The following is a 9985-nucleotide window of genomic DNA, read 5'->3' on the forward strand; positions in this document are numbered from 1 at the left end:
TAGATTTACTGCACATGAAGCTGAAATGTGGAGAATGTTACAGAGGCAGAAACATCTCTAATACTGCAGAGTGTGTGTGTGTGTGTGTGTGTGAGGGTGTGACCCAATAATTGCTCTTCTTCTTTTCTCTCTTTACTGTCAAATACCGACTGTAAACGAGTTCTGCTGCAGCAGAAATCCAGTCAAAAACTTTTTCTTTTTTTAAATTTGTTTTCTAAATGTTCAGATTTGTTACTTTGTGCTCCCAGCCTGTCAATCATCCAGGAAGTTCAAGTGTCCCACATACTCCACAGTACTTTTTTTTTTTTTGCCGTTAGCATGTGCTAGCCTGACACGGATCTCGTGCCTGTTCAAACAGCCTGTAACAATAACGGGCGTCAGCATCAATATCAAACACTGAAACAACAACTGTTCTATTCAGTATCTAACGATGCCTCTGTGCCTGCACCTCAGTTCAGTCACGTGACGTGACTTCTGCTTCACAGTAACAGTTATGACCAAAGCTCATAAATAAACATTTTTATATTCACGCCCATCGTGTTTTTCTCATCAACTCTTTCCATTTTTGTTCCATTTTTGTTCCATTCAAAACAATGACTTTTTCTCAGCGGGGTTGAGAAAGACCCTCCAGCTGAGAGCTCTGCTCTGGGAGCGTTTGATTTCCCTGACATCCTCTAACTCTTCCCTCCATCTGTCTTCCTCCCTCCCATCCTTCACTCCTTTCCTTCTCTCCCTGACGTCTTTCCAGCTCTGTCAGCATTTGCTTTTTCCTGCTGCAGCTCGGAGAGCGTTTGGTTTTCCTGCCGACTCAGTCAGGTGCCTCTGGGAGAATGTGACGAGGCAGGAAGTGGTGCTGGGGAAGTCGAGGAAGAGAGGAGGGGGAGGAGAGGAGAGGAGGCGCAGGAGCCGAGAGGGGAAAAAAAAAATCTTCACAGCAACAATGATCACAAATATCACATTTTCGCCAACACAGCAAGACGACGCTATAATTACATTCCCTGCAGGGGGTGCTAAAAACACAAATGAATGCACTAATACAGCTGCTGTTTTATTAATTTAATTGTTTAACTGGGCCAATTCTCCTCCCCCCGTCCCTCCGAGACCAAAAAAAAAAAAAATCATTAGCCTAAATGTCAATAAAAATATTATTATCAAACGCATTAAACCCCCCCCTCGAACATCTTTTACGACTGCTCTGGGGCTTTTAACATCTGCACCAGAACATTGCATTTCTGCCCCCTTGTTTTACAACAATTGAAAAATGAAACCACTCAAAAAAAAAAAAAAAGATTCCTGAAGACTAACATGCCACCATACACTCCTGGTGCTCTTCAAATCCAAATCACTGCTGAGTGATTCACTAAAAGAGGAGAGAAGGACAGAGGAGAGAAGGACAGAGGAGAGAAGGACAGAGGAGAGGAGGACAGAGGAGAGGAGGTAGGGAGGTAGGGAGGAGGGAGGTTGTTGAGGTCACAGCTCTAACCGTGAGAGGAGAGACAGCGAGGAGGAAACTAGGCCACGTGGAAAAACCCGGCGGTAACGATCCAGCTCCAGCTCCAGCTCCAGGACCGTGGTCCGTATCTGTCCGTCCTCTCTGATGGACACCTGGGTTGACGTGTCCCCCAGTCTCCTCCTCCAGCTCCTTTTCCATCTCCTCATCCTCTCCATCACTACTACAGTTCACCTCCAGGGTGAAAATACTTGGATGAGAGTCAGGCCCAGTGTCTTGAGATCCAGATTCAAAAAAAAGTGAGAGAGAGAGAGAGAGAGAGAGAGAGAGCAGAGGGGGGGAGAAAAGATGGAAAAGGGGGGAGAGAAACACCACCACCCAAGTATCGAGAACATTTTCTGGACGTTTCTTCTTCAGGAAGGGCTGACCTGCAGGACTTCCTGTTGTCTATAAATATGGAGTCCAACACGGAGCAGATACACAGACACACCCTAGGGGTCTTTGTGAGGTGCTGCATGTGGACTTTCTGTGTGTCCCTCCAGGAAGTTCCTGACCTCTGACAGGAAGTGACGGCACAATTGTCATAAAAAAAGACCCAGAGTTCTGACTGTGGGTTCCCTGAACACAAGGTTCTACTGTTCTGGTTCTGGTTCTGTCCCGCTCCCCCCCTACCTTTAAACAAACGCCCCCTGGCTGGGGTAAATGTTATCGTGCGTTATCTTCTAATTATAGGATTACGAAAGTGAAACCGACTTCCTGTTTTCCTTTAAACAAACAAACATTATTCAAAACCAGCTTCATGAAAACGTTGCCATCTACAGGTTGTCGGTTCTCCGCCGACCCACAGCGTCTGTCGTCTGTGCTTTTCCACATCTGCCCCTTACGCTGGTCGGAACTTCCTGTCATTGTTCCACCAAAAATGGCCAAAGTTCCCACTGACCACACGGACTCTCCGGGCGCCGGCTGAATAATTCAACCCGTGTAGAATGTCTGAGCTCGGGTTTCCAGAGCAGTGACGTCACAGACAGAAGGTCAAGTTCCCGTTTCTCCGTCTTTTCTTCCCAAACAACTGCTACAAGTGAGTCGATCGCAGCTGACGGTCCTGGAAGTCTGAGCCTCAGACCAACAACACCGGTGTGGAACCTGAAACCATCTGAAGAATGTTATTGTCCTGGACCGCGTTCAAAGAACGACACGTGTTTACAGGCGGTGACGTGTCCCGGCACGCGGCCGTGTTGTCGTGACACGGGACAGGAAGAGGACGGGTCCTACAGGGTGACTGGGTCAGAGACGGGGGTTCTCAAACACACCTGAGGGCATGTCTTTGACACAGGATGTGTCCCACTGATGCTGCCTACAGCCCACGTGGGCCAGACCACATTGGCTGCAGGAGTCCACAATATCAGAAAGACACTAAATAGAACTGGTCTAGTTAGCAGTTCAATATAAACCAGGAGCTAATAGTTGGCAGCTAGCATGACGGATTCTGGGAAATGACTTACGTTAGCAGGCTAGCAAGTTTAAAGTGATTAACATTTTTAAGATTTTCTACAATTTTCACAGTCCGTTTGAACCCCAGGGTCTACAGATCTATGGACCAGATTTCTAGAGCAGAATTCAAAGAGTTACTAAATGGAAAGTTCTAGAATGAATTGAACTCTTCCTAAAAATATTTCATTGTAGTCGAAGAGTTTACAAAGCCGAGGATTCTGGGATATCTAACACACAGCAGTGAGTGTTTTCAAGCACCATCTTAAACTGTAACTAAATGCTAACGCGTCGCTAACTTCAGGGACGTCAGGGTACAGGAGCGGACGGTTAATTCATCGTCAGCGCCTGCAGGAATTGATCTGGAACTGTTGCCTGTTTCAAAAAGCTGCAGACGCTAAACTGAAATCAATGTCCTCATGTTTCCTCCAGTTAATCACCTCCACCTTTAATGTCTTATTTATCTATCAGAGCAGAGCAGCGCTGCTCTCAGACCGACTCAGCACTGATCGCCATCGACAAACAGCACTTTAATGGAGACCAATCGTTTGCCAGAGGCCGGAGAACCGACCACAGCTGGGAATGTCCACGAGCCGGAGTATAAAAAAAAAATCTACAAAATTTACGGCGCTCTGGACTCTGTGAGAGAGGAGGGAGATTTAACGGCGGTTGTCCTGATGAAGTGGAACAGCCTGAGTAGAACGAGGGATAACGGAGAAAAAATACAACGTTAAACTTTTGTCGTTTTTAATGAGCAGACGGTTGGCAGCAGCAGAAACTTGGCTCCGAACCCTCTGAGTCATGTGTCACCGAGGAGATAACTCCACATACTTCAGCTTTGAATGAATATTCCGGACCGTGACCAGCGGCGTCCACAGCCAACTCCGTTGTTTAAACTTTATTTTAGTGCCTGCAAACCACGACATCGGTGCAAAACGCTGCACGACAGAGTGTGGGTGTGAAAACGGCCCCTGGGGGGAGTTCTTCTTCTGTGGTTAAACAGGTTGGTGCGACTGATGTCACAGGATTAAAAGGTGGAGCAGGCGGGATTTCCATTTGGCACCAACTCAACTGCAACGCAACAATAAGCTCCGAGCTCGATGTTAAATCATTACAGAGCTGGGACTGGGCGTCAGAGCCCTCTGTTGGTGACAATTCATTATTAAATTTGCTAATTCACAGCAACGTTTTAGTCAATGAAGCCTGAACCTGGAAGAACTGGTTGTTTGACACAGTTTCTGTGAAGCTGGAGACGAAAACTGTAACAAAGTCCCGGAGGTTCCTGCTCCGGTGCCAAAGGAACACTTTTCTACTCTGTGTACGAGTCCATTAGTACCAACAACAACAACAACAACAACAACAACAACAACAACAACTGCTGCTAATGCTGCAAAAAACCCTAAAAAGATACTACAACGCTGCAAAAAACCCTAAAAAGATACTACGAGCTTTGAAGGCAGGACGTAAAAAGCAAGACACAGGCCAAGAGGAGACGTCTGGTATTACAGGTGGTTCAGGAACCTCCAACAAAGTTGAATCATTTTACTGTCATGAAAATCTGAACATCAGTTCCTAACACTGGAACAGAGGGATCTACATTTGGAATCACTAGAGAAGAAAGAAAAGAAAAAGAACATGAACCAACACCAGGAATATTGGACTGGGAATTGGGGAGAAAAAAAATCAATAACTGATCAATGACTGAGGAGATTGATACAGGATCAGGAAATGAAAATATCTTAAATATTTTCCTCAGTCTCAGTCTCAGACAGAAGGGGAGCTGTTGGACCGACGTCGGACGGAGACAAAGGACGATTCAAACATCGTACTTTACGTAATGATCAAAAACCAGACGAGGTTATTTTTGACCACGGACAAACAAATGTGTTAGTTATCATTAGGGAGGAGGGAACGAGGAGGTAAATAAACAAAGGGACACTTCATAAATGTGTGTGTGTGTTCTCACACTCGACGAAGGGACGTCTGATCCGGAATATTCCACCAACCTGTGGAGGAAACTCAACAACGTATTCTCCCGCAGCCGCAGCGTCAACACTGACCTGCTGTCAGTTGATACTGAACCTCCTGAGCATCAACAACGCTCACACGTCCAGAGTCCACACAAAGGAAGACGCGTCTCCCCCCAAACCCCCGCAGGAGTTCAGTTTCATTAGAACGATCAATAATTTAGAACCAACCACCTCCTTTTCATCAGTGCCAGCCTCACAGATGTGACCTGAGTCTATTGGCTGTCAGCACCACAGCACTGCACACACACACCCCCGCCCCCCCCACAACCTCACACACACACACACACACACACCCAACCTCCTCACCCGTCCACCCCCACCTCCCACCTCCAAGCAGCAGTCAATTGCAGTGGAGGCATTCATTTTTATAGCGACCCAGTGACTGGGTGACACACACACACTAACCCTGGAGAGTGTGTGTGTGTGTGTGTGTGTGTGTGTGTGTGTCTCATTATGAGCTGAACATCTTTGTTATTCCTCCCCCTGCTGGCCATGGAGACATATTGTTGCCAAGTAATCATTTGGTCCGTTCTTCCTCCCTGGTCTACAGCTGATTGGACAATATGGACCACAATATGGACCACAATGTGGTCCACAATGTGGTCCACAATGTGGTCCACAATGTGGTCCACAATATGGTCCACTTAGACCTTTGTACTGGTCCCCAGGATTGGTTCACCTCCATGAAACCATCCAGATTACGAAACCAGCGCCGTGGGCTCGGACTGTGGGTTTGTGAGTCAGAGGTCGGGTTATATCTGACCTTGAATATTGTATTTCAACTTTTTGATTAAATCGGGGCGGGTGTGTGTGTGTGTGTGTGTGTGTGTGTGTGGAGGCCGTGGGTCTACAGTGGGGAGAAATTGATTGGCTCTGGACTAAAAGGTGCTCGGTATCAGATCATCTTTCAGAAAATCGACAATGGAGGAAACTGAGCGGCCCTCGCTGCAGGAATGGAACTTTGTTGTCCATTTTCCTCTAAATGGGATCATAAGAAACTTAGCTGACACCACGTTTGTGAACGTACACATCACAGAACAACAATATTATCACGGGATTTATTTCAAAACCCAGAGAAATCCCAAAACTTTCCTGAACCATCGCTGTGGCCAAAACAAAAAAAAAACTTTCCTTTATTTCAGTCAAACTAACTTCCTGATCAAAATGATTTATATTCCAGTAAAGTGAGAGTGGAGAAAGTTGGTATTTAACAGCACAGACTTCATTGTTATTCGAGTTGTTGATCTTTTCAAACCACAAACCAACAGTTAGGCTGTAATTATTTGACACTTATCCCAATAACCTTTTGGCAAAGTCGTTGAGTTTCCTGTAATTATTCATCATATTGTTCTGATGGAAATAAAAGGTTTGTTCTGTTCTGTACCAGGAAAGTTTGACACAGATAAGACTTAAAAATAATAAATAAATAAAAATACTGGTAAATAAATAAACCACTGCAGTGTTTGTTTGTTTTCATCTTTTTACCTTTATATCTCTCCAGGACGTCCTCGTAAGCCTTGGCGAACTCCTTTTCCTGGGAATGGTTGGTCGGCAGCAGCCCCGGTATGAACCCGGCCATGGTGCCTCCGCAGCCGGCCTGAGTTTAGTAAAGGGCTCGCCCTGGCCGCGGGACCTCCGCAATGACTCCGGCCGCCGATAAAAGCTTGCTGCTTCCCCGGCTTCGAGCTATGTCTCCGGTCGTTGTCCGAGTCCAAATCCAAATCCAAAGCAGCCAGAATCAAACTGCTGAGATGCGATGCATTTTCCGTAACTCACGTCCAACGGCGGGTTTGATAATCCTTCAGGGTTCGGTGGAGTGAATAATTCTGACCAAATAAAAAATAAATAGTCTAAGACGCTGATATATCTCGCTATCTGTCCATGGTCGCGGTCTGTGTTTCCTGTGAATGTGCGGGGACACGGAGTCGCATCGCCGCCGCTTCCACCCGGCGACTCCTGCTGCTAGCATCGCCGCCGCTGTCGTCCGCTTCCACCCGGCGACTCCTGCTGCTGCTGTGGCTCCTGTTTGAGTGGAGTGAGTGACGGGAGACGGACACGGAGAAATGTCCTTAACACTCAACAAAAAAAGGATGTTATTATGTCCGTTTCCGTTCCCAAGTCAGCGGGTCTCCTTATAAAATGGTATACGGACTGTGTGCTTCTTAGCCCGGGTTGCTTCGCTGCCCCGGCTCCTGTGTTTCCTCCAGCGTGTTTCCCAGCTGTAATGGCCGCTTGACTGTGACGCTGTGCGGTCTATCCGTGTGTGTGTGTGTCAGTGTCAGTGTCTGTGTGTGTGTCAGAGTCTTTTCTCTCTTTTTTCTTGCTCAGGTTCGTCGGTGCTGCCTCCTCCAGCACCCGCTGTCTTCCATCCCTCTCTACCGGCGGCTCCAGGAAGCTCTGCCACAGGAATGTATTTACCGCGGCTGTGGGCGAGGACCCAGAAACTGGAGTTCGAGCTCCCCCTGATGGTCGAGGAGTGTCAGTGACAACAGAGTCACGGTGACCACGGCAAACATTTACACAGGTGTGAAAATTATTTCCTGGGAAACAGGGGGCGCTATTTTTGTACTGACGCAATGCAGCACGGTCTATTAGATCAATGTTACTGAAGAAGCCGGGACAGGAAGTGGAAAAAGATTGAATTAATCAGTCAAAAAAAAATATAAAAAATAAATAAAAAACACTTTTTATATATTATAAAATATATATTTTATATATTATCAGTTAAATTTCATTGTATGAATTGTTTACGTGTTTACACTAAAAACATAATGATACAATTGTGATAATACGGAACCAAATTATAATGCTAAGATGCTAATATGCTAATATTTTTAATATATTTTACTTTTTATTTTAATTTTAGTATTATTATGAGTATTTATATATGTATTACCAATATCAGTATAAACATTATTATTATTTTATTATTATTATTATTATTATTATTATTATTATTATTATTATTATTATTAACAGTGACACAACATGAAGATCGACCCCTGTGACTTTTCAGAAGAGGTCAAACACCAGATGAAAAACATCGTAAAACATCGTTTTCCACAGACCATCAACCGTTAAAATCAATTTCAGAGAACAAAAGTTCATAAAACGTTTGATCTTCCTGACTGAACGGCCACTCCAGAAATCAGAGAAAAAAATTAAACAGAGGAGAAGAAGAAACGCTGGTCTACAGCAGTGTGTCAACAAACCCTGGGTCATAAACCAGAGCGTGTGGACGCTGGCGGTGCAGAGTGGAAGGAGACGCTGACGACAACAACAACAACAACAACAACGTGTGTTCTCTAGGCTGTTGTTGAGACACTAGAATTAAAAAAACACATGTACAAAAATAAATCTGAACTGTGCCTTTAAACTGTTCCCTCAGTCTGTGTGGCAGCATCTGTTTCAGACACACGAACAGAAACAGAACCGACGTCTCAGCAGCAGGAAGTCACAGAACAGACAGGAATATTTTCAGTCCTGTTTTGTTGTGAAACTAAAAACAGCTGAACAGAAATCAAAGGATTTAAACTGAGACTGAACTGGAGGATGAGGACGAGACGAGGACGTCTGTGCGTGACCTAAAAACACAATGACATCTGTGCGTGACCTAAAAACACAGAGGAGCAGGAGGAAGAGGAGTAGGAGGAGGAAGAGGAGGAGGTTGAATCAGGAGCAGATCTCCAACCGTCGTCTGACTTTCACCTCCTCAGTTACAGACTTTCTTTTTCTCCCCCTCCTTCTCCCTCTCTTTGGTCTCCTCTTCATTAGCCTTCAAACCGACTCAATCATTCACTCCTTCCTCTCGTTCTTCCTCCCCCGACAGACTCACTCGTCTTTTCTCTCTCCCTAAATTAAAATTCTCACCCACCGTCTCTCTCTCTCTCTCTCTCTCTGTGTGTATTTGTCCCCCCCCACCCCTCCCCTTCTCCTTTACAGCGGCAGCCATTGTTTCTTGCCAGATTTTCATAACCATGGTAACGGAGGTCACGTTGCCGTGGTAACAGGGGTCTGAGCCCAGTTACTTCACACAGATAGGTGTCCCTTCAGCTGCCGGTGCAAAAATAAATGACCAAGAAGGAGGAACAGGCAGGAAGGCGGACGCCTCAGTTACATGCAGGCACATTTGTGTCGGGTCCTGATGTTAGCAGGCGGCACACACACACACACACACTCGCTGGTGTTGGTGTTTTGTCAGAATCATAATCCCATCCTACCCCCCAATATATATATATACAAATATATATAAGGTTAATCTTAATCCTAATCTGACCCTGAGTCTAATCCCAGGACACAGAGACACAGAGACAACAGTAGAATTTACATCAAAGATGTTTCCAGAAGTGCAGCTTCCTTCAGATTAAAATCCTCATTTTAATCTCAATTTAATCCAAATCTCAACCTTTACTTCAAACCTAAGCCGTGGAAACTTGTTCCTCAGAACTGGTCTTTGTTTTTAAAAAATCCATACAAATAGCAGAAATGTTCCAGAATAATTGGTTAACAAAGGACACACACACACACACACACACTCCCTGTGTGTCACCGTTGTTCAGTTCAACAGTTTAAAAAGGTCATAAAACTTCAGTCACGTCCTTCAGAACACACAGATATCTGTGGGTTTTACTGCAGTATTTGGAGTATTTTCAACAGAACAACTTCAGTTGAAGACACGATAATAAAGATCCACTGAGACGAAGACACCGTTTTTTTTCCTAAACACTCTCACTCTCTCAACAACTTCAACGTCTCATTCCTTTAAAATCAACAAAGCAGTAAAAAAAAATCCAGGAGTGAAATAACAGGTGAAGTGAAGTTAAAGTTCCACAAGGGGGAGACGAGTGGACGACACAGACAGGTGGACGGGGTTAAAGACCTCAGGTCAACCATCCAGAGACAAGGACGGTGGAGAGACGACGACAAGGAGGAGGAGGAGGAGGAAGAAGAATGTATGAATAAGTTCTACTCCATCACCGTTAAATTCAATGTTTCCTCCTTTTTGCCAGGTTGGATT

General features: G+C 45.2%; 1 protein-coding gene across 1 annotated transcript in view; it reads right to left on the reverse strand.

The window, feature by feature from the left end:
* LOC112488487 (microtubule-actin cross-linking factor 1-like) overlaps nt 1–9985 on the reverse strand; it is a 51516-nt gene that overhangs the window by 38102 nt on the left and 3429 nt on the right. The gene's annotated exons all lie outside the window — the stretch shown is intronic.

Source organism: Cynoglossus semilaevis, chromosome 18, assembly GCF_000523025.1.
Source record: "Cynoglossus semilaevis isolate Cse_v1.0 chromosome 18, Cse_v1.0, whole genome shotgun sequence".
NCBI classification, from domain to species: domain Eukaryota; kingdom Metazoa; phylum Chordata; class Actinopteri; order Pleuronectiformes; family Cynoglossidae; genus Cynoglossus; species Cynoglossus semilaevis.